Here is a 24,358-nt window from a genome sequence, read left to right as displayed (position 1 = left end):
GAAAACAAACTTTAAATGACCTGATCAATCTGGATATATAATAATAACAAAAATGTATGTCTATCAGGAATACAATGCAAAAAGTTTCTTAGATCAGTCACATTTTGTATTCTAATTTATTAAAAAAAAAGCCTATTTTAATCATTATCAGATCTGAGTATAAGATATAAGTAACAAAATAATATAGTAGAAAGAATATTATAGAAAGAATATTATTTATAACAATAATGATAATTACAGCCGTTTCAAACAAATAGACAATAGATGGCTTCCATCGACAGATTGGGTCCTTCGTGTCGAATAATTTTTACTTTTCTGAATTCCAAGACAATGCCTATTGCGAACTACGTGTCGTTAATTCAATGATCTTGCAACGTAACCCACTTAAAGCTAAATCTAAATTCACCCCTTCCCTATTAAATCGATCATCAAATTTGAAATCGATTAATTCCCGATTATTGAAAATTTTTATTGCGAAAAATATTACCCCAGCTAGGATTCTAACCTGGATCGCACGCTTAACGCGCGAGTATCTTATCCATTCGACCACCGAGACATGTGATAATATTTATCGCAATAACCGGATAAATAATTTTTGAAAGAACACTAGGAGCCGCGTGAAGAATAACAATAATGATAATTACAGTCGTTTTCAAACAAATAGACAATAGATGTCTTCCATCGGCAGACATAATTCTATAATCGATGATCAATATTATTGAAATATCTCTTTTAAAAGAGATTTTTAATCGATATCAATAATATTGATCATTGAATTGTTATAGAACTACGTTGAAAGTCTGCTAAAAAAGCGGCACGTAGTTGGTAATATAAAAATTAATTGAATTTATTTTCATATTATAAAGACTTTAGCAACCAAGATCCTGCTTGCCGAGTAAATGCCATGTCTCGCGTTGTAGTTTATTAATTCAAATATTTCATAATGCATTTTAATTAGTTATTTAATTAGTAAGTTATATTTAAACTTTAATTAATAAATTATATTTTAACGTTAATATTTTGTGCCCTTTTGCAGCAATAACAGCGGTACAATGATCTGGCATTAATTCAGTTAGTTGATTAATGCAAGCAGGTGGAATTTTATTCCATTCTTCCTTCAATGATTTTGATAATGCAGCCTTATTTAAATGTGTATGCTTTTGAACTTGACGATTTAGTTGTTCCCACAAGTGTTCTATCAGATTCAACTCCAATAATTGAGATGATCAGTTAAAAATTTTCACATTTGTAGCAAAAAAAACCATTCCTTTAACAACTTTCATAATATTTGGGATCATTATTCTACTGAATTGTCCAATCTTGTGGTATTTCTTTTGACATATGTTAGCAAATTTTTTCCTAAAATAGCATTATATAAATCACAGCGTTCATAGATCCATTGATTTCAACAAGTAAAATGTCATATCTGATATTAACAGGACATCGGTAGACAGGTTGTCTACCATCATTTCCAAAAAGATTAAATTAAGATTTCATCTGAGAGAGCTACTTTTTTCTAATTGTCTCCAACTGTCCAATTGTGATCTTTATCAAATTATAATCGAGCCTTCCTTTTATTGATTGATGATTTTAATAACTATATAGCCAAAAAATCCTACATCACGTAGTCTTCGTCTCAAAGTACTACGGCTAATATCAGCAAGATTCTTATCCTAGCTCGCAGCAGTTTTTTTGTTATCCATAATTGATTTACGTTTAATGATATAATTTATTTTTTTAGATATTTTTTGTGGTCTTCCACTACGCTCGCAATCTTTTAAATCATCCAATGATATTTATAATAATATCACTCATAGTTGATTTATTTATCAATAGAAATGAAGTAATCTGACGAGAAGACTTTCTATTTTCTGAAAATTTAATTACTCTCTTGCGAATTTGGATTTGCGTATGTCGAGCTGTTTATATTTCAATGACTTCCTATGAACTAAGTGTAATTTATCAAATATAGGAATGGAATATAAACTCAATGTAAGGACGAGAGGAGTGATATCAAAGAAGGACGGATACGATGTCCACTTTTTATTAATCGAAATTATGCGCATGCGCAATTCCGCTTAGTACGAGTTGATTTGTTTCCATTCAATAACAAGAACAAAAATATATGGGAATATTGATGAGAATATCAACACAGAAAATACGTATTAATACGTATACGTATTAAAATAAAAAAATCTGTAAACATGTATTAGATTGCGGAAGAAAATATCTAATTAAAAGTGTGAAGATTAAAAAAAACTTAATAAGAAAAAGAACTTAATATAAATTTAATATAAATAATTGAAACAAGTAGAGAAGTTGTAAGAGAAAAAAGAAAACAAAGAAGATAAATAGAGTTGAATAAAATTAAATACGTAATTAAATGTACATATTATAATTATACAAATAATATTTATTAATATATTAATAATTAATATTTTTTAATATATTATTATATATTTTATTAAAAAAGTAGATTACATCTGTAAATAATATAATTTTATTATAAAATTGACGATAACTCTGTTTGTTTGTAAGATTTAACGTAATATAATGTAACCTAATTTTAATAACAATGATTAAATTAAGAAGCATAAAAGCCAACAAATAACGTTTTTAATGTTAAATCGGTTATATTGAGATTGAACAAACTCTAAACAATGAAAACTATCATGACGAAACGATATTATATCTGTTAAGAATTCTAATAGCATCAGGTCTTTTACACAGAGGTTTATTGCGAATTAACGTATTATGCATTGTTTTATGTATTTTATATTGATATATTATTATTTGATAATGATTAAAATTCAGCTTTTTTTAATAAATTATAAATTATACAAAAATATCATAAATAATAAATTATACAAAATATCATCGATCAGAAAATCTTTTGCACGCCACTGTATTATAGATCGGATATCTATAAAGAAAAAATTAATAAAAGATACTGAGAGTAACAGCATAGTAATAATTATGCTCTTTTTCGTCTAGGTTCCAATCATATTTAACTATTTAATTATTATTATAAATTATTATAATAAACTAATTATTATAATATTTAATTATTATTCATATTTAAATTCCATTACAATCCATTCAACTCCTTTCCAATCATCTTCAATGGAAAATTAAAATATATATATAAATGAAAAAAGTAATGTGTCAACATACACCATTTCGAGTGAACCGGTTGAACAATTCATAATTTCCTGATTGTCATGTTCACTAAAATTATTTAATCTTGTAATACTGGAAAATACTAAGAAAACACCAATGTTAAAATAAACTCGAACATTGGAGCCGAATGGATTGTAATGAAGTTTAAATATGAAAAAAGAAAAAAGAAGAAAAAGAGAATTATTATCTCATTATTACTCTCATATTTTTATTAATTTTTTCTTCTTATCATATCATATTAAGAGTTTGTTATTTTTTAAATTTCATATTTAATTTATAAAGGATTTATAAAGAAGTTCATTGTAAAAACAGAAAGCGAGTGCACATGTTTTTACCCCTGACTGCTGTCAACCGAAAGTTGGCACAACGGAGGGAGTATGCGTCGCTAAGGCCGAACCTTTGTTATCTTAATTCTCAGTGATTATAATATAATTTAATATCAACTTTCGTATATGAGTTTCTTATGCATTATATATCAAAGATGGTTTATGCGATATAATTATCATTTATTATTGTTATGTAGCTATTATTATTAATAAAAAGTTAGAAAAGGTTAGTATTTCGTCGGTGTGGTCTTTCATTGGCTATCCAATGGTATAATATACTAATTCGATTAACCAATGATATACATCACAGGAAATTTTAGTGATTTAGAATAGCTCACAATTATAAGATTTATCGATATATAGTAAAGCGATGATCAAACGTATAAAACATCTCGTCTATATATCGGTCGACTATACTTAATTTTTAAAAATCAATTTCTTCAAAACTATGAGCTATTGACAAAAACGGCCGGACACGTATCATTTTTTTTCGCACAAGAACAGCCTGCGCATGAAAATATCTTGACTAATCACCTGTTCTCCTTGTGATTCAAAACCATCTTGAGAGATGTAGAAAAGAATAACATAATATATAGGCAGAAGTGATTCACGTAGATTAAGCACCATGAAGCATTTAAAAATTTTATATATTTTAATATACAAGTTTAATATACAAGTACCATATTTCTTAATATTTCATATTACTACGGATCCTACTAAAAGTATGGAAACAGTCAAATGACTCGTTAGGGATTCATTTTAGAAAAAAATGTTAATGGGAAAGTTATAGAGTTTCAAAAGGTTCATTTATTGATCTTATCAATTTGATTTTATGGTGGCGTTGCCAAGGTCATATAGAAATCAACTTTGTTTTTTTAAATGAGAACTCACATTTTTAATTATATGTTTTTGTAGCTTACCTTTCTAAAACATATATAATAACATAAACAGTATAAAATACTTTTTTAGCAAGTACTGTCTGAGTTATGAGGCTTGAATTTGATATACAATTTAATAAAGTATAAAATATCGCGTAAACTATTCATTTTTGGCAACTATATCTTAATACTTTTATACATAGAATAATGAATGAATTAATTGATATAAAGAAAACACATAGCTATTTAAAAAAATGTAATATGCGACGACGTATCCTTTTTGAAAAACAACTATATATTTTCTTTATCTCAACTGATTCATCTTATTATTTTGTGCATAAAAGATATAATTGACAAAAAATGAATAGTTTACAAGATATGTTATATTTTATATCAAATTATATGTTAAATTCAAATCTCATAACTCAAAAAGTGTTTAATAAAGAAATACTTTATTATAGAATTTTGAAAAACTTTCAAAATAAACTACAGGAATGTGTAATAAAAATGGGGGTTTCCATTTAAAAAATTAAAAGTGATTTTCATGATTCAAATAAGTATTCAAGGCCAAAGCACAGTCTCATGTCTCTCTTAAAACCACGCAACTTTTGTCTAAAATATTTTTTGCTATTATGCATATTTTCAAAGAATCAGTTTGCAACACTTTAAAAGTGCCCCGCCCAGTATGCGTATATATATATATATATGTGTGTGTGTGTGTGTGTGTGTGTGTGTGTGTGTGTGTGTGTGTGTGTGTGTGTGTGTGTGTGTGTGTGTGTGTGTGTGTGTGTGTGTGTGTGTGTGTGTGTATGTATGTATGTATATATACATGTATATCTGCAGATATATGGGTTTATAGGATTATTAATTATTCTTGGAGATAATAGTATAGTAAAAATTTATTACGATTACGATATTCCCTGATAAAATCCTACCCAACTTCTGTATCAATATAATATCTGCGAAATACATACATTTATATGACTACACACTCATATTTCTTTTTTTTCGGTTCTTTAAATTATATACGAATTTAAATATTCAAATTAAAATTTATTGTCAATTTTTAACTCTTTAATTTTTATTTACAATCTCTCTTTCCGCTATCTTAGAGATCGCGCATAGTCTTTTTCTGATTATAATAGCACAAGATATTCTCAGGATAATCCTGTATAAGTCCTGAATATCCCGGGATATGTAGGACATATTTAGAACATTACACTTAGACAAAAATGTCTGGACATCCTGTGGACTAGCAAATAAGCGCCTCATTATGACCTGGAGATGTCCTCATTCTTCACTCAGCCTCAGGCTATCCTGAGGATTTTCTTAGGATGACTTTAGGATGACTTTCAGGATAACTTCAGAATATCCCATAAGCATCCTTAGGGATGTCCTGAAAAAGTCTTAAACATGTCCATCCTGTAAATCATAATGTAATCAATATTGATCCAGAATATGTTATTATGGTATTTTCAGAATACGTTTCAGGACTGTGTCAGGATAATGTTAAGATTATTAACAATTATATATTAAAAATTCGTTATATGTATATATATAAAGATATAAAGTTCCTTTAAAAATTAATTATCTTAAAAAAATATTTATGTTAAAGAGTTTATAATTTATGTTATATATATGTATATTTTATTTCATATGTTCAAAATAAAAATTTTTATGTTTTGTATAATTAACGAGTTATAATTAATAAAGCTTGATTCATTTATGTATAATGCATTTTTAATAAATAATTGTTGATAATCCTGATATTGTCCTGAAACATATTCTGAAAATATCATAATAACATATTCTGATTCAAGATGACGTCATTATGACGATGATTTAAGGTCATTTTTCGTCACTCGTCAGTGTACTAAATAATGACGTAAAATAAATGTAACATTTGTCACGAAACATTATCGCCATAAATATATCATTATTTAAGCGTTATTTTTTAGACATTTTTAATGAATTAATAATAAAATATTATTAATTACTATTCTTCTTAATTAACTATATATATAAATGATATACTATATATATAATATAATATATAAATGAGAAAAATATTTCCCATATTTGAAATAATTATTAACAAATTCGTAAACAAGTAAGCAAAATATATACAATAATTTTCATAAGGAAAATGATTCTCATTAAACATAATATAGGTTCATGACTCTATATATGTAATTAAATTATCTACAAGAATTACATGTGCAATCGAGATTTTAAAATTGAGACTATTTATACGACAATATAGTAACATTCATTAACTAGATTTATCATATTTTAAGCCGAGATCGTGTAATCACTTATTTCATTATTGCAGTAGCAAGTCATCCCATTACAGAGGTTAACCGACATCGAGCAGGATCTACAAGTAGATAGATGACTTTTAGAAATATGCGGTGGTACGAGATAAAAGACATTTCATCACTTTCTCTATGTTTTTTTTCATTTTTTAATTTTTTTTCACTTATTTTATTTGTAAGGAGTATCACGTATATTAGAAAATTACCTTTTTTTAAAAAAAAGATAAAAAAGGGTGTCAAGTATAGTGGATATTGCCAACTCAAATGATTGTGTAAAATTTATATAAACGATTTGATATCAATAATTGGCGCCAAGTTATAGTCCTAACATGGAGCTACAAGTCCATTTTAGTCAAATTATATATTTCAATCGTATAAAAGATTTGATAAACCACTATTTTAAAAAAATAAAACTCAAGTAGTAGTTTCTTTAATTTAAAAATAATAAAAACCAAATTATGTGTATATCTTTCTATCCATTAAAAACTTCTTTTTCTAACCCAAGTGGTAGTAATTATTTAGCTTTAAAATATTATTATATCACAAAATTGCTTTACTCAACCTATGTTTTTATCACAAAGAATTATAAAGTAACAGTATAAAATAAATGATAAAATTTTATTTAAATAAAAAAAATTTTTATGTAAAAACACTTGGCGCTGCTCATACCTCTAAAAAGAACATGAATAAGATGGATGTGTGTGTGTGTGTGTGTGTGTGTGTGTGTGTGTGTGTGTGTGTGTGTGTGTGTGAGTGTGTATGTGTGTGTGGTGTGTAACTATAATTTAATCATATTAAATAATAAATTTTGCCTTTATTTCTAACATTCAAATAATCTCATCATTAGTTTTGCATTTTCGTTTGATCTAAGCAGCGCCAAGTGTTTTTACATAAAAATTTTTTTTATTTAAATAAAATTTTATCATTTATTTTATACTGTTACTTTATAATTCTTTGTGATAAAAACGTAGGTTGAGTAAAGCAATTTTGTGATATAATAATATTTTAAAGCTAAATAATTACTACCACTTGGGTTAGAAAAAGAAGTTTTTAATGGATAGAAAGATATACACATAATTTGGTTTTTATTATTTTTAAATTAAAGAAACTACTACTTGAGTTTTATTTTTTTAAAACAGTGGTTTATCAAATCTTTTATACGATTGAAATATATAATTTGATTAAAATGGACTTGTAGCTCCATGTTTGTAGGACTATAACTTGGCGCCAATTATTGATATCAAATCTTTTATATAAATTTTACACAATCATTTGAGTTGGCAATATCCACTATACTTGACACCTTTTTTTACCTTTTTTTTAAAAAAAGGTAATTTTATAGTGATATCAGACATTTTGAAGTATTCCACTATACTTGACACCCTTTTTTTACCTTTTTTAAAAAAAAGGTAATTTTATAGTGATATCAGACATTTTGAAGTATTATATTATATTACCGGCGGCAATCGATAAAATAGATAGCAATTTTTTTTTCAATTTTTTTTTCTTATAATCTCCTATCTTATTATGTTATCCTAATAACTTTTACGATTTTCGAAGGTATCGAGAGACACATATCCCAACTCTTTTTCGCTGGGTCGATAAAATTAATAATGACATCTCGTGATAGACGTTGCAGCCGTACAAAGGCGATGATGATGACGTTTCTTAAAGTAAAAATTTCCAAATCGGACTTTGCATAGCAATATCTCTGCTTGTAGGGCACGTAGCAGAAAAATAAAAATACTTTTATTATGTAAGTCGGACTCAAGCTATCGGTCAAGCTTACTTAGAACTTGATTGGTTTAGCCGTTATTGAAATTCGATAATTTCAGATGCTCGAATCTCGACGACTCGCGTAAAGTCACACGGCAGTGTTCTCGGTTGATCTTGACTTGACATCCGAGACACTACCATGTCTCCTGATATAGAGAAAAAGTTGGAGAAGATGAGAAAATGGATGCAGGAAAAGCAGGATGGGATAAAGACGGTAATTGGAAGAGACTTTAACGCGAGAACAGAAAAAGAGAGAGGGGAGGTCAAATTGGGAAGAAAAGCAGAAGGAAGAAGTAGGGAGAAAATCGAAGGACAAAAAAATGAATAAAGAAGAGAGAATCATGGTAGAGTACATCAAGGAGAAAGGATGAGTGATAGTGAATGATGGAGTGGAAGGAGATGAGTGGAGTGAATGGACGTACACAGGGGGGAGACGGAAGTCGACGATAGATTACGTGGTGATAGAAGAGAGGATGTGAGAGGAGATAGGGAGTTTAGAGATAGGGGATAAAGTGGACTCAGATCATCATCCGATAGTGCTAAGAATGAAGGAAGGAGGATATGAAGGAAGCAAGAAAGAAGAATGAGAGAGTATGCAGGAAAATATGGAATGTAGAAGGGAGGGAGTTTAGGGAGAAGCTAGGTAGAGTAGAAATGATGGAGGATAAAGTGCAGAAGGGTATGAGAGAATTAGAAGGAAGGAACATTGGAAAAGATAAAAAAAGAGAGGGCAAGGAGGAATAGAGAAAAAGGATGATGGGATGAGGAGTGTGAGCAGAAGAAGAGGGAAGTGAGGAAGACATTAAAAAAATAGAAGAAAAAACAGAAGAAGGGAGAAGAATATAGAAGTAAAAAGAGGATATATAAAGAATGATGTGAGAGAAAGAAAAGGGAAGAAAACGAGAGATGACAAAAAAAATGGAGGAAGCTAGGATGGAGAGTCAGATATAGGATCTGATAAATAGGGAGAGAAAGAGAAGGTGAACAAGGATATTAAGATGGAAAAAATTATTTTAGAGAGCTGTTAGTGTCGGTCCACAATAAGTATTTAATCTTTACGTCGTAAGAAATTGACCAATCATAGTCGATTATTCTTTTCATATTCGATTATAATTGGTCAATTTCTTACTTCTTAAAGCTTAAATCACCTATTGTGGACCGACACTTAGGCGGAATAGAGATAAAGGTGGTATGGAGAGAGAGGGGGAAAAGGATAGAGAAGACATAGTTGAAGAGTATAGAGGAGTTACAATTATGCCAACTTCATATAAAATATACGCGGTGGAAAGGTTGAGAGAAGAGGTGGAGGGAAAGGAGCTGACACCACCGAATCAGACGATTTAGAAAAGGGATGGGTACGACAGCGTGTACGTGTTGAATTATTTGATCAATAGACAAGTGAAAAGGAAGGGAGGGAAGGTAATGGCTTTGTAAATCTACGGGCAGCGTTTGATTCGGTGAACAGAGGAGAGCTGGTAAAAGCGATGAGAAGCAGAGGAGTGAGGGAGGGGTCAGTAGAGAGAGTAGAGGAGATTTTGTGCGAGGCCAGGAGCAGAATAAGGATAGGAAGACAGATAGGAGAAGAGTTTTGGACAGCAAAGGGATTGAGACAAGGATGTCCTCTGAGCCCCTTGCTGTTCAATATACTGATCGCAGACTTGGAAGAGGAATTGAGGAAGGTGAAATGGGACGGAATGAAACTAGGGGAAGAAAGAATGTAGTCGTTGGCTTGCGAATGATGTGGTATTGTTGGCGGAAGAGGAGGAGTGCATGAGGAGTATGATAGGAAGATTGGAGAAATATTTGGATGAGAAGAGACTGATGTTAAATACGGAAAAGATAAAGATTATGAGCTTTATGAGGGGAGGGGGAAGATGGGATAAGGCTACGTCAAGTTGAAAGGGAAGAAGAATTCAAAAGATAAAGGAATTTAAATATCTGGGGTATAGGTTGCAAAGGAATGGAAGTCAGGAGGCTCACGTAAGGGAAAGGATGAAAAAAGCTGCAGCAGTAATGGGGCAGGTATGGGGAATAGGAAAAAGACGATTTGGGAAAGACTGGGAGAGGAGATTATGGCTTTTTGATGTGTTGATATGGCTGGTAATAGATTACGGAGTGGAAATTTGGGGATGGAAGGAAAAGGAAAAGATGGAAAAATTTTTGAGGTGGATTTTAGGAGTAGAAGGCAGAATGCCAGGTTATTTAGTAAAGGAAAAAATAAAGAGGGAAAAATTGAGAAGCAAAGCCGGAAGAAGGGCAGTGAGATTTGAGAAGAGGCTATTAGAGAGTAGAGGCGGTAGGTTGGCGCAAATGTGTTTGGAAGAGATAAGGGGAAGAGTGTTGAGAGGAAGGGAAATGAAAGGATAGGAGAGAGAAAGGAGGCAGTTCCTTGAGGAAAGGGGGCTGGAAATAGCAGATTGGGATGAGAATAGAGGAAAGAACGAATAGGATGGCGGGAATTGGAAGAAAGGGATAAAAGAATGCAAAAAGAAGAAAGGAGGGAGAGGATAGAGAACGCTAAATTTAGCAAATGGTATAAAGGGGTGAGGAGAGAAAGAATACTGGGTTATTTGATTAAAGGCTGGGGGGAAAATAGATAGAGGAAGGTGACCAGGTTTAAGCTAGGAAATGAAATAAGGAAAGGAAGATATTGGGAGGAGGAAAATATGTAGATTATATGAGAGAGAGAGATAGAGTTGTGGGAGCATGTGTGGAAGAGATACAGGGAGTGGGAAGAGGGAAGGGGGGAGTTAGCAGGAAGTAATGGGGAAGATATTGGGGGAGGAAGGAGAGTTGGAATGAGGGAGGTGGAAAGAGTGAGGAGGGGAGAGGGAAGGGGGGAGTTAGCAGGAAGTAATGGAGAAGATATTGGGGGAAGAAGGAGAGTTGGAATGAGGGAGGTGGAAAGAGTGAGGAGGGGAGAGGGAAGGGAGGGAGGGGTAATGAGGTTAGAGAGGAGAGAGATATGAGTAAGATAATAGGAAAAGAGATTGTAAACGGAAGTTCCGAAAATGGATAAGATTGCGAGAGAGAGAAAGAGAGAAAGAGATAGAGAGATAGATAGAGAGAGAGAGAGAGAGAGAGGAGAGAGAGAGAGAGAGAGAGAGAGAGAGAGAGAGAGAGAGAGAGAGAGAGAGAGAGAGAGAGAGAGAGAGAGAGAGAGAGAGAGAGAGAGAGAGAGAGAGAGAGAGAGAGAGAGAGAGAGAGAGAGAGAGAGAGAGAGAGAGAGAGAGAGAGAGAGAGAGAGAGAGAGAGAGAGAGAGAGAGAGAGAGAGAGAGAGAGAGAGAGAGAGAGAGAGAGAGATAGTTGGGAATTAGAGAATTCGATCAACAGATTTTGATACAAGTCATAAGAAAAATCGAGCAACATAAAAATATAAAGAAAGAAAATAAAATAGTTTAGTTAATAACTAATAAATAATAAATTGCTAAAATATTAACAATTTAATATAAGGAATGGAGAAATCAATAAGGAAAAACGATTTTATGCAATAAAGGAGTGATCGTGTCCTTCTTTGAGAGCCGAAGATTTTAGGCAAATGAAGATATTAGTAGTGAAGTTTCAGAAGAGGAAACGACCTTCGAAGAGAATTATTTATCCATTAAGGAAATCAAATTTGACAGGTTTTTATCCTGTGAAGAAGACAGAATTAAGAATATTGTAAATAAGCCAGTTTATTATATAGAGAAAGACTGGGTCTTCAGAAAGATTTTTTGTCATGAAGCAAAATGTATGCTGTCTCGTTTCATATTCGATGAACTTTAGCTGCAGTTTTCTTCCATTTGAAGCAAAAGATTAACACTTCGCACAAATGACGCTTATTTGACTCAAATTTCGACATTTTTGATGCAGTAAGAAACAATGTTATTGATGCGAACGTATACCTTTATATATATATATATATATATATATATATATATATATATATTGAATTTTATTGACAGATGGTAAAATTAAAAAATAAAGCTTGGTTTAGACATTAGAGTTACCGACAGTTCTAGCTATAGCTACTCGCCGCTAAATGGACGGAATTTCCGATTTACCTAATATTTAGTATTTGTTAGTTTTAAACGAATTATTACATCATCTTTTTCGTATTTTATTTTAGTTCTATTATTCCAAAAATAATATAGTCCACATCATATTCTGAATTATTTTCAATTCTAAAAGAATCCGACCAAAATTTAAATAATCATAAAACTTTGTTACGGAACATTATAATGATTTTAATTTTGAAACAAGTGCAGAGAAGGAATCGATAAGATTATTTTCTTTAAAAATTTATATCAAAGGTGTAAATTAGCGCGTAATTATGAAAAATTTATGAAAACCAATGTTACCTGGTTAAAAATAGGTTTTTTATTCCAGAGGAGATATTAGAGATTACATATGAACCAGCAATTTCAACTTCGACTGCACAAAACTTAAAACTATTTTCAAAACTTAATTATCGAAGAAAAGAGATGTACTGAAACATTACAAGTAGGCAATATTCCACAGGAATTAATATTTGCTGCAAAATTGAATCCATAAGCAAGTAGATAACAAAGATATAGCTGCAATTTTGTCATACCTCATTGATAATCTTGAAGATATATCAAGAATAAGACTTTTTCGTGAAGAAAGAATAATTGAAACGCAGATATTGTACACAAAAGAAAAAGCTTTAGCATTAATGATAAGTCTGCAATTGTCGAAATTAAAATACATAGACTGCGGGAAATTTCTATTGAACGTTGTATGAATCCATATCTATCATATTACAAAGTGCAGTTAAAAAAGATCGTCCTCTTATAGAAGCGATAAGCAAATAACAGATACACGAATATCTGTTGAAATTATCTTGCAAGCTTTATTGGATTAATTTAATAATACATAGAAAGTTAAAAGTTTTTGATATTCAAAAATATCATCAAACTGACAAATTTATTTTATATTAATGAGATGATTCTCGATATTGAATACAATGTAAAAGGGCAGTGAGAATCAGCGCTGTTTATGGTACGCAATTTACATTCTTTATTACAGTTTAAAAATGTATAACATACGTTTTAATTTCTAGTTTGAGTCATTCTCAGTGTATACAGAAATTAAAGATACAGTATCGTGTTCATTCGACGTGTTCACTAACGTTAATTTCGCTAACTCGAACTACTATGATTGCACCGTCATGTCATCCTTAAAGAGATAGGACACTCTTTAAGGGTTGTCAATAATCAGATGGACACGGCTCACACAAATCGAACAAAGCACGCGCAGAAATGCAGCGCGGTTCGCACCGAGCAACACACTAACAACACATCCGCATGCCTAGAGCTCTAGGCAGTGACTGAATGCGGTAACTCTACAGATCAACAACTTGTCAGCAAAACAAAGCCGGGCTACAGACTGCTCAAGACAGAAACGTATGCTGCAAGAATTCAGTATCAGATGAATTCAAATAATTATTCTGTCTCTTAATAAAAAGCATCTCTGGAACATTCATGGGTTCCTCATTGTCTCCGATCATAGCTGATTTAATATTAAGAGATTTGGAGGAGAGTGTGCTTAAGAATGTAACAGCACATTTACCATTCTTTTATAAATATGTTGATGACATTGCAATTCCTTCCCGATTGATTGATGAGATTCTTGGAAGGTTCAACTCGTACCACTCTAGATTACAATTTACTGCTGAAGTGGGGGGGAGCGAGTTGAATTTTCTCTGAATTTGACCTTAAAAGTTGTTAATAAAAACGTCGAGATTGATTGGTTTCATAAAACCCACATTCTCGGGAAGGTACCTCAATTTTCACTCCCAGCACTCTCTCGCCCAAAAAAGAAGCACTATTGTTGGATTCGTCAACAGAGCGTTCTTATTGTCTCATCCTAAATATCACCAAAAAAAACTTGAATTTGATAATTACGACTTTATTAATGAATTTTTTACCCTCTCAACTTTATCTTTGATAGTATCCATTCGAGACTAAAAACTTTATTCAGGCGAGAAGATAAATCAAGAATATCAAATGCAACAGTACAATCACAAGGAACATGGTTCACTCTACTCTTTGTTCCGGAAATTGTGATTAAACTCAAAAAAATTATTGACGATTTTAACGCAAAACCCGCGTAGTTCAGTATGAATAAATTGAGAGGCATGATCATGGTTCATAAGGACTACCAGCTCTACCAGCACATTCCAAAAGGAATGTAGTGTACAAGATTTGCTGCGACAGCTATGATGCGTGCTATGTCGGATAGACAATGAGACAATTAGAAACGAGACTGCATGAACACCAGAGTCATATACATAGGAACACGAACACACATTCAGTCATTACCGAACATAGATTGAATTGCGATCATGATTTTGACTGGGACGATGTGAAAGTATTAGATTGTGAATGTAATTTGCAGAAACGGTTGATCTCAGAGATGCTTTTTATTAAAAGACAGAATAATTGTTTGAATTCACAGTTTGATACTGAATTCTTGCCACGCATACGTTTCTGTCTTGAGCAGACTATAGCCCAGCTTTGTTTTGCTGACAAGTTGTTGACCTGTAGAATCACCGCATTCAGTCACTGCCTGGAGCTCTAGGCATGCGAACGCGTTGTTGGTGTGCTGCTCGGTGCGAACCGCGCTCCTGCGCTTTGTTCGGTTTGTGTGAGTCGTGTCTATCCGATTATTGACAACCCTTAAAGATTGTCCTATCTCTTTAAAAATGACATAACGGCAATCATAGTAGTTCGAGTTAGCGAAATTAACGTTAGTGAACACGTCGGATGAATATAGTACTGTATCTTTAATTTCTATATACACTGAGGATGACTCAAACTAGAGTCGAAACGTATATTATACATTTTTAAACTGTAATAAAGAATGTAATTTATTTTAATTTCAAAATGGATTTTTGATGGCAGTAATATTTTTCTTACAATCCAAAAATTAAAAAATAATCCGTGCAAAATACAAAAAAACACAAAATTGCAAGACTCGAAAAAAAAAGAATACAACAAGAATTTAGAAATAAGATGAATTGATTTTTTTGTATAATAAGTTGTAAGAACAACTAATAATAGCAGTATGGAGATTCTTTGCAAATCTTTTAATTACTATGAATATAAATAGATTAGATGAAATGATTATTCGAAATTTTACGGTTTCTTCTTCAAGCCATTGCATAAAGTCAAGAAATTGATGTTGAGAAATTCGATAGATTTGCAAAAAAAGTAGCCAAACTTCTTATTCAAAATTATCCATGATATTATATGCCAGTTAGCATTTATAAAATTTTGATTTATGATACTGAAATAATAAAACACTGCCCACATAGAACATAATCTCTAGTGGACATCTATTAAACTTTCATGGCTCCATTAAACTTTCATCGGATGTCTATCTCCACGATGGAAATCAGATAGACGTCCATTAAAAGTCCACCCAACTTCCATAGTGGATGGTCCTTTAGAATTCCACCATGGACGTCCATTAGCCGTTCAGCCAACCTCCACGATGGACGGTTCTCTAGCCCGCACGGAACATGATATCCATTAGAAGTCCACATAACCTCCACAGCCTTCATGCGACATCTATCTCCATGGTGGAAGTCAGATAGACTTCTAATGGACATGTTACTTCCATGATGGAGCTCCAATGGAACTCTATTAGACCTCTAGATTAAATGTCTATGTAAATGTCTCATGGAGGTTGTATGGATGAATTACAGATGTTTCATGAACTTTCATGGATTATATATAGAGCTTAATTAGAGGTTTTAAACCCTTTGTAAATAATTATTTTATGATAAAAATTAAGAATATATTGTGTGAAAATTTATTTATAAATATATATTCTTGATTTTAGCTATTGCATATATTAGGTGTACAAAAAAGTTCTGAGCTTTAGATTTCATACAACCGAAATAACAATTTAAATTTTATATATCTTCCCGCTCTTTTGCGGTTTTAAAGCGTTGATATTTGGCCTTCTAAAATGCCATACGGTTTGGCGTTTGATGCATATAACCTCAAAAATCAGTAATGTTCACGATAGCAATAATAAAAGAGCATATTCGATTTTCTATCCACTTCGCGTTTCATCTGAAGAAAAATGCTGCTGAAGCCACTGCAATGATTGGTGCTGCATATGGAAAGAACGTTGTAAGTCATACTACATGTAAAAGATGGTATCAAAAATTTCGTTAAGGAGATTTCAGTCTTAAAGATAAACCACGTGCTGGACGTCCTCAAAAGATTGAAACGGACGAATTGCAAGCACTGCTGGATATAAACTCTGCGCAAACTGAAAAGAAGCTTGCAGAACAGCTTGGCGTTACGCAGCAAACCATTTCTGTATGTTTACATACGATGGGAAAGGTTCAAAAGAAAGGCAGATGGGTTCCACATGAATTGTTCGAAGACAATAAAAATCGTCGGCGTGACACTGCACTCACTTTGCTTTCAAAGTTCCGGAAAAAAGATTTTCTGCATAAAATCATTACAGGCGATGAAAAATGGATTCTTTATGATAATCCTAAACGTAGAAAATCATGAGTTGACCCTGGTCAACCTTCGACATCGACGCCCAATATCCACGCCAAGAAGATTTTGCTCTGTATCTGGTGGGATTGGAAAGGTGTGTTGTATTACGAGTTGTTACAACCAGGTGAAACAATCACGGCAGACTGCTACCAACAACAATTGACCAATTTGAGCGATGCATTAGAAAAAAAAAGGCCATTTACTGGTCAAGGATGTCGTAAAGTGATCTTCATGACAATGCTCGATCACACGTTGCGAAAGCGAGTCAGGACCATATCTTTGCGTTAGACTGGGAACTTCTCCCGCACGCGGCGTATAGCCCAGACATGGCGCCTTCCGATTACTACCTATTCCGGTCGCTGCAGCATTATTTAGCTGATACACATTTCGTGAGATTTGAAGAGATACGAAAATGCATTGATGACTTTATCGCTTCGAAGCCGGTGAGCTTCTATCGTCAAGGAATTCGCAAGCTACCCGAAAGATGGCAAAAGGTCGTTGATGCAAATGGGGAATATTTCGCTGATTAATATTTTTTTGTTTGTTTTTGAATAAAGATTGAATTTTACAAAAAAAAGCTCAGAACTTTTTTGTACACCTAATATCTTATTTAATTGTGTATAAATGATTATACTAAACGTATTTCGTCGAACAAGAGAAATATCTCATGTATTTAATATGATCAACAAATATATGAACAAGTGAATAATATATATATATATATATATATATGTATATATATATAAATTTATAAATATTTCTCATGAAACATGACACATTAAAAATTTACATAACATATAACCTTCACAATTTTATATATATAATTAAATTATCTATAAGAATTGAATACAGGGCAAATCAATATTGACGCTGAAACTATTTAAAGCATATGACAATGTGATAACATTCACTAATCGGAGATCATACTTTTATATCAAAGTCGCAAGTTTAGTTATAATGTCATTTAATAGCAGATTTCAGTCGATCACTAGGTAAAGCAAGATCAAGTATGGTATACTACAAGAATGTGACTTTCGAAAAAATGCAATGTTACAAAATAACCGACATTGCAAAATAAGAAAGATTTTATTAGTTTCATTGCATGCTGCATATACAGGATGTCTCAGAACTCGCCGATTACCAACGCATTCTCTGTAAAATTTTAAGATGAAAAGTCCTCTGCCAAAAAGCGATCCAATGAGTAGAAAGAATTTCAATTGTGAGCTATTGAAGAACGAATGGGCGTACGTGGAATGCAGGATCGGTACAACGACGCGAGGCACTTCAGACACTTGCATCATGTCAAAGTGTTTCTCATTACTCTGCTTTGTATTTGATTCAATTAATTAGTAAAAAATTGTTTAAAATATCAATTTATTTTGACAAAATTATATATATACATATACATATATATATATGTATATGTATGTATGTATGTATGATATGTATATGTGTAAAAATTATTTGGAACAATAAAATTTATTATTGCATTGACTATTATTTATTAGTATTATTAGTATTACTTGATTAAAATACATGATTGGATTTATTACATTAAAAGAGTGTGTGAACAGCAAATTGTTCATACTAAATATAATTTGAATCTTTATTATTAACTTTTAATAACATCATTTAACTTATAATATTATAAAAAGAATAAAAAAGAAAAAAACACGTGAACATGTACAAAAACATTGATGCAATTTGCAAATGTTGCTTCATGTTCTTATTCTTCAAGTAGGTACTAATTAGTGGTATAGGTACTAAAACAATATTGATATATTGATTGACAATATTAATATATTAATCAATGTTTTTTTTAAATTATTTTTTAATTAGGAAGAGTTATAAATATTAAAATTTAAAAACAGGTTTAAACTTTTTGTGTTTTTTTTATATTAGTATTTATATCCTGTTTTTTTTGACAATTACATTTGTCATCTCAATTCAAATATTCAATTTTTTTTCAGTTTTTGTATATAAAATATCATGAATTAACTAAGAAAAATTTAGAATGCATTTGCATTTTAATAAAAAATGTTGTTATATTATGAAATAAATGTAATAAATGTAGAAAATGTAATAAATTAATTGAAATAATTGAAAGTATATTTCAAAATATATTTCAGAAACATGCATACATATTGCATCATATGTTTTAAGAATGAAATTACATTATTTATTACCTATTATTAGCAGGTAATATGCATTATACTACATTTAGCATTATGCGACATGAGTTTGTTCTTTTTAGTTGAACTATATTAACTATAACTATCGTTGTCGTATATCAAAAAATGGAACAAGAAATCTAAACTCATAGAAAATTTTCTTTCAGCATTCACATTAACCACAATAATGTGTGACAATTGTTTATTTGACTATATAAATAATTTAAATTGTCTTTTTGACTATATAAATAATATATAAATAATATATAAATTTAAATAATTAATGATTAATTTCTTTTTGACAGATTATCTAATGAATACGCAGCCAATATCAGGAGGCCAATGTCAAGTCAACCGAACACTACCGTGTGACTTTATGCGACTCGGCGAGATGCGAGCATCCGAAATTATCGGATCTGAATAACGGCTTAACCGATCAAGTTCTAAGTAGATTTGATAATTTGACTTCGACTTGCATAATAAAAATATTTTTATTTTTCTGCTACGTTCTCCACAAGCGAAGATATTGCTACGCAAAGTCCGATTTGGAAATTTTTATTTTAAGAAACGTCGTCAGTATTATCGTCGTCGCCCGGTTTTCATCTACAGTTGCAAGTTTTGTCACAGAGGCGCCACTGTTCAATGTACAATGCGATGCAATGATTCGCGGGATATAAAATGAAAAATAGTACAAAATGAAAAAAATTTAATTTAAATAAAAAATTTTTATGTAAAAAAACTTGGCGCTGGATAAAAAAAATAAAACTATTTAAAGTAATAATATATTTCTTAAATCTTGTCATTACTTTTTTAAATAAAAATTTGTCATTTTTACTTTGTTATTATTTCAATCAAGATCTAGCAGCGCCAAATTTTTTTACATAAAAATTTTTTATTTAAATTAAATCTTTTTCATTTTGTACTATTACCTCTTTAATTCTTTGTAATTAAATTTTCCATTCGATTTAAATATACATGTCGAGCCCCGCCGTAACGTACACCCTCCCTTCTTATTTGGGGGCTCGAGCCATACTTGATGTGATCTCTCTTGTCGCGCTCCAGAAGGATTATTTGTATATTTGTCAATGGCGTTGGAGGGTGTTGCCGCTGCAGTCCGACCTGCATCCATCGAGAGAATAGGACCATCATCTCTCTGGAGTACCGGTCGTGGGGATTCGAGAGAATACATGTATATATGTATATTGTAATATACGTATATATGTGTATCATTGTATTGTTGACGTGTTATTCTAATCACGTTATTTGCGATAAATCATCACATGCCTCGGTAGTCGAAGAGATAAGATGCTTGCCCGGTAAGCAAGAGGAGATCCAGGTTCGATTCCTGGCTAAGATGGTATTTTTTCGCAAAAATAATTACGAGTTTTCACGACTGGTTCGTGCTCGGGCCCCGCACATCCTCCCTTCTTATTTAAAAATTTTTTACAGAAGAATATGCCGAAATATTATGTATACAAATATTAAGATAGAATGAAAGCTACTATCACTTATGTTAGATAGTTATTTTTTACATCTAGTTATTAACCAATTTATTATGTATTACCATTAGGAGAAGTGAGCATTACATTTCTGGCTAATACTTAGCTAAAAAAATTAGATATATACTATGTAAGACACAACTTTTCCATGTTATGGCTAGATACATATGAGTTCCAAACTACTCGGATCTGTCCAAACCATGTTTGGAGAACTCGTATGGTATACAGTTCTTTTTATTTTATTACATATATTATATATTTATATATATATTATTTTTTATTGATAGTGTGTGTGTGTGTGTGTGTGTGTGTGTGTGTGTGTGTGTGTGAGGTGTGTGTGTGTGTGTGTGTGTGTGTGTGTGTGGTGTGTGAGGTGTGTGTGTGTGTGTGTGTGTGTGTGTGGTGTGTGAGGTGTGTGTGTGTGTGTGTGTGGTGTGTGAGGTGTGTGTGTGTGTGTGGTGTGTGAGGTGTGTGTGTGTTTGTGTGTGTGTGTGTGTGTGTGTGTGTGTGTGTGTGTGTGAGTGTGAGGTGTGTGTGTGTGTGAGGTGTGTGTGTGTGTGTGTGTGGTGTGTGAGGTGTGTGTGTGTGTGTGTGTGTGTGTGTGTGTGTGTGTGTGTGTGTGTGTGTGTGAGGTGTGTGTGTGTGTGAGGTGTGTGTGTGTGTGTGTGTGTGTGTGTGTGTGTGTGTGTGTGTGTGTGTGTGTGTGTGTGTGTAATACAGGGTGCATCTTAAGATGTTAAAAGTTTGAAAGCGTTATTCCTCTTACAAATTAAAGACGAAAACTTCATATAATCATATGTCCGAAACGGCTTAGTTTCAAAGATATAGAGTGTCAAAATTGAAAAGAAATTTGACATATATACAATTTATGTGGTATAACAAATATCTTAGAAGAGGATATGAACATAATGTAATTTGCAGATGATGTAATTGTTTACAGGAAAAGATAAAAAAAACGAAACTGGATAAAACTTGAACAAGTGATAAAGACTACGGTTGATTTGGATAAAATAGGCCTTATAGTACAATAAAAAAAATTGTATCATACAAGTTCTCTAAACATGATTGGGACAGACAATTATATATAATATAATAATAAGCGACAAATACATTTACAACGAAAAAAAAGTTAAACTCTTAGACATATTGGACAATAAGTTAAAGTTTCATAAATAGATTTAAGAAGTTAAATTCAAAATAAATAAAACGAATTCTCTAATGCAGTATCTGAATAAAAAATTAAAAGGGTTAGAGATAGACACCACATTTATGCTTTATAAAAATTTGAAAATTTATTACAAAATATAGGGACTTTATTTGTTATCCGGATGATAATTTATTAAAATTCAAATATGAGAGAGAGCAATTCGCAGATGTAAGCATGATCATAGGATATAGAAATATTATCCTTAATAATATTATCATTGCCAAGGCCAAAGTGAGATGTCTAAAGGACAGAAAGTATGCTAATAAGGAATTTTCTCAGCAAGAACTTACTCAAAGTATGGGGAAATTAGCATAAATGAAAATATTGAAACACTAGTGCGTTAAAAGAATTTAATTAGATATAAATAATCCAGAATAGAAGCATTATTACGGATGCGTGATAAAAAATAATATGGTTGAGAAATAAATTAGAGATAAGAAGGAAATTCAAGATTTTTAGTATGGAATATAATCTAACAAAAAATTAAAATAGATCTGTACACCAGAATCAAATAAAAAAGGGAAACAATAGTAGATTATTAGAATTAATTAGCCAAAAAATACAGAAGTGTTTAATCAATACAATATGATATGCCAAGTTAAGTTTCAAATAATAGATTAGAAAACGAAGAAGGTACTTATTCAACGAACTCGATCTTAAGAACCTGATAATTTTTCTTATTGAATTTATATATATAAATTTGGAATTAACTGTTTATATTATGAATTATGTGCCATTAACGAACTTGTTACAATTATGTATATTTTGCGAAAAAAGAAGGAAAAGTCAACAGACTAATGTGGTTATAGAAGGATAGCATATAGGATATATTAAATTAATTTACCCAAAAGTTGCACTTCATTTACAGCGGAAACTTTTGCAATAAAAGCGGATTAGAGCTTATGAAAAACAAAGCCAAAGTGGGATCATAAAAGACAAAAATAGAGCTAATTGTGTATTTAGATTTATTAAGAAAATAAGCAGAGATATAATTAAGAAACAAAAGTACATAAATGAAGAACTAGAAAATTTTGGTCATATAACTTTAAATATAGGTTAAAAGCATTTCAACATTTCTTTAACTAAAGGATATCTCTTAAAAAATTGTCTATTATCAAATGTTAAATCTGACATCTACACTTAGATATTTAGATATTTATTATTGTTCGGTGTCATAACAATACAATTAGGCAGAATATTTTCGTGCGAAAACATATTAATGGGTGCTTTCTATTTAGTGACACAAGTCGACACAAGTATCGTTCTATCTTTCTAGCTTTCAGTGATTAACAAGGACAAAATGATACTTGCGTCGACTTATGTCATTAAATGGAAAGCACCCAATAAAAAGAATCACACGCAAAAATAGCTGGTGTTGCTTAATAAATTAATACAGTGATGATGGTTTAATATTTATTAATTATCTTGAATCTTAATAACGATTTACTTAATTTTCACATGAAGATGTCTGATAACTATTCAAACAAATAATTTTTTTACAAATACCATAAGGTTAGTCATTTTTTATAGTTCTATGGACGCTGATTACGAATCCAATTTCTATATTGTTCCATCACATCAATTTGGGAAATTCGCAATAGAAGTTGGAAAAAAAGTCTATTTTCACATATTTTATCATATTATAACTACATAGGCTAGAAATGTAGAGAAATAATAGAAATGTAGAGTTTTTGTTACAATCAAAATTAAGTATGTTATTAGAAGCCCTTAAAAGAAATTTTTTGGCTGTATACATTGATAAGATATTCATGTTTAAATAAAAATTTATTGCGGAAAATTTATGAATTACATCATTGACAATTTATTAAATAATTTTTAATTATGTCTGTTTAAATTTAACGATCTTTTACATTGCTGAATACGAATCTGATATTAATCTGATATTAAATTTACAATAAATTCAAAATGATGTTCAATATGGATAATCCAGACATTTTTTAAGTTTGACAATATTCAATCCACCATTTGAATTTGTTAAATCTGCATAACATGCATTATTGGATCGTGTGAATCCTCGGAATTGGATGAGGAAAGTTAATAATCAATATGTATGAAGTCTGAACACATGATGGTATTTTACACATGTGATATTTTATTCCTAAATCATTGATCTATTTCTTCGAAAGGATGTTAAATAGAGAAATTTATGAAAAATATCTTTTCGCAACCTAAAGGAGATGCCTTTGAATGTGAAAATGTATACATGTGAAGATGTTCCAACAAGATAGCTGTCCAGCCTATTATGTCAGAAGAATTATAGCAGTATTATAGCAATATATCAATCATCCGCACATACATCCGATTAATGCAAACTAAACGCTGCTGAAAGATATTTATTAGATTTGGAAAAATAAACGGAGACCGACTGAATTTGAACTCGGAATCCCTCGCTTACTATCAAGACACTTAGTGTCTGCATGACCGCGACGGCTCCTCTCTGTTAATGTCGGTCCACAATA

The 24,358-nt window shown here is 31.3% G+C and overlaps 1 protein-coding gene across 8 annotated transcripts in view; it reads right to left on the bottom strand.

The window, feature by feature from the left end:
- The window catches only part of LOC105423837 (uncharacterized), an 80,432-nt gene that overhangs the window by 47,159 nt on the left and 8,915 nt on the right, over window positions 1–24,358 (bottom strand). The window lies entirely within an intron of this gene.

This window comes from Pogonomyrmex barbatus, unplaced genomic scaffold, assembly GCF_055798465.1.
Source record: "Pogonomyrmex barbatus isolate J1 unplaced genomic scaffold, ASM5579846v1 scaffold19, whole genome shotgun sequence".
In the NCBI taxonomy this organism is placed as follows: Eukaryota; Metazoa; Arthropoda; class Insecta; order Hymenoptera; family Formicidae; genus Pogonomyrmex; species Pogonomyrmex barbatus.
The sequence above is the reverse complement of the archived record's forward strand: the minus strand, read 5'-3'. Positions and strand labels throughout refer to the sequence as shown.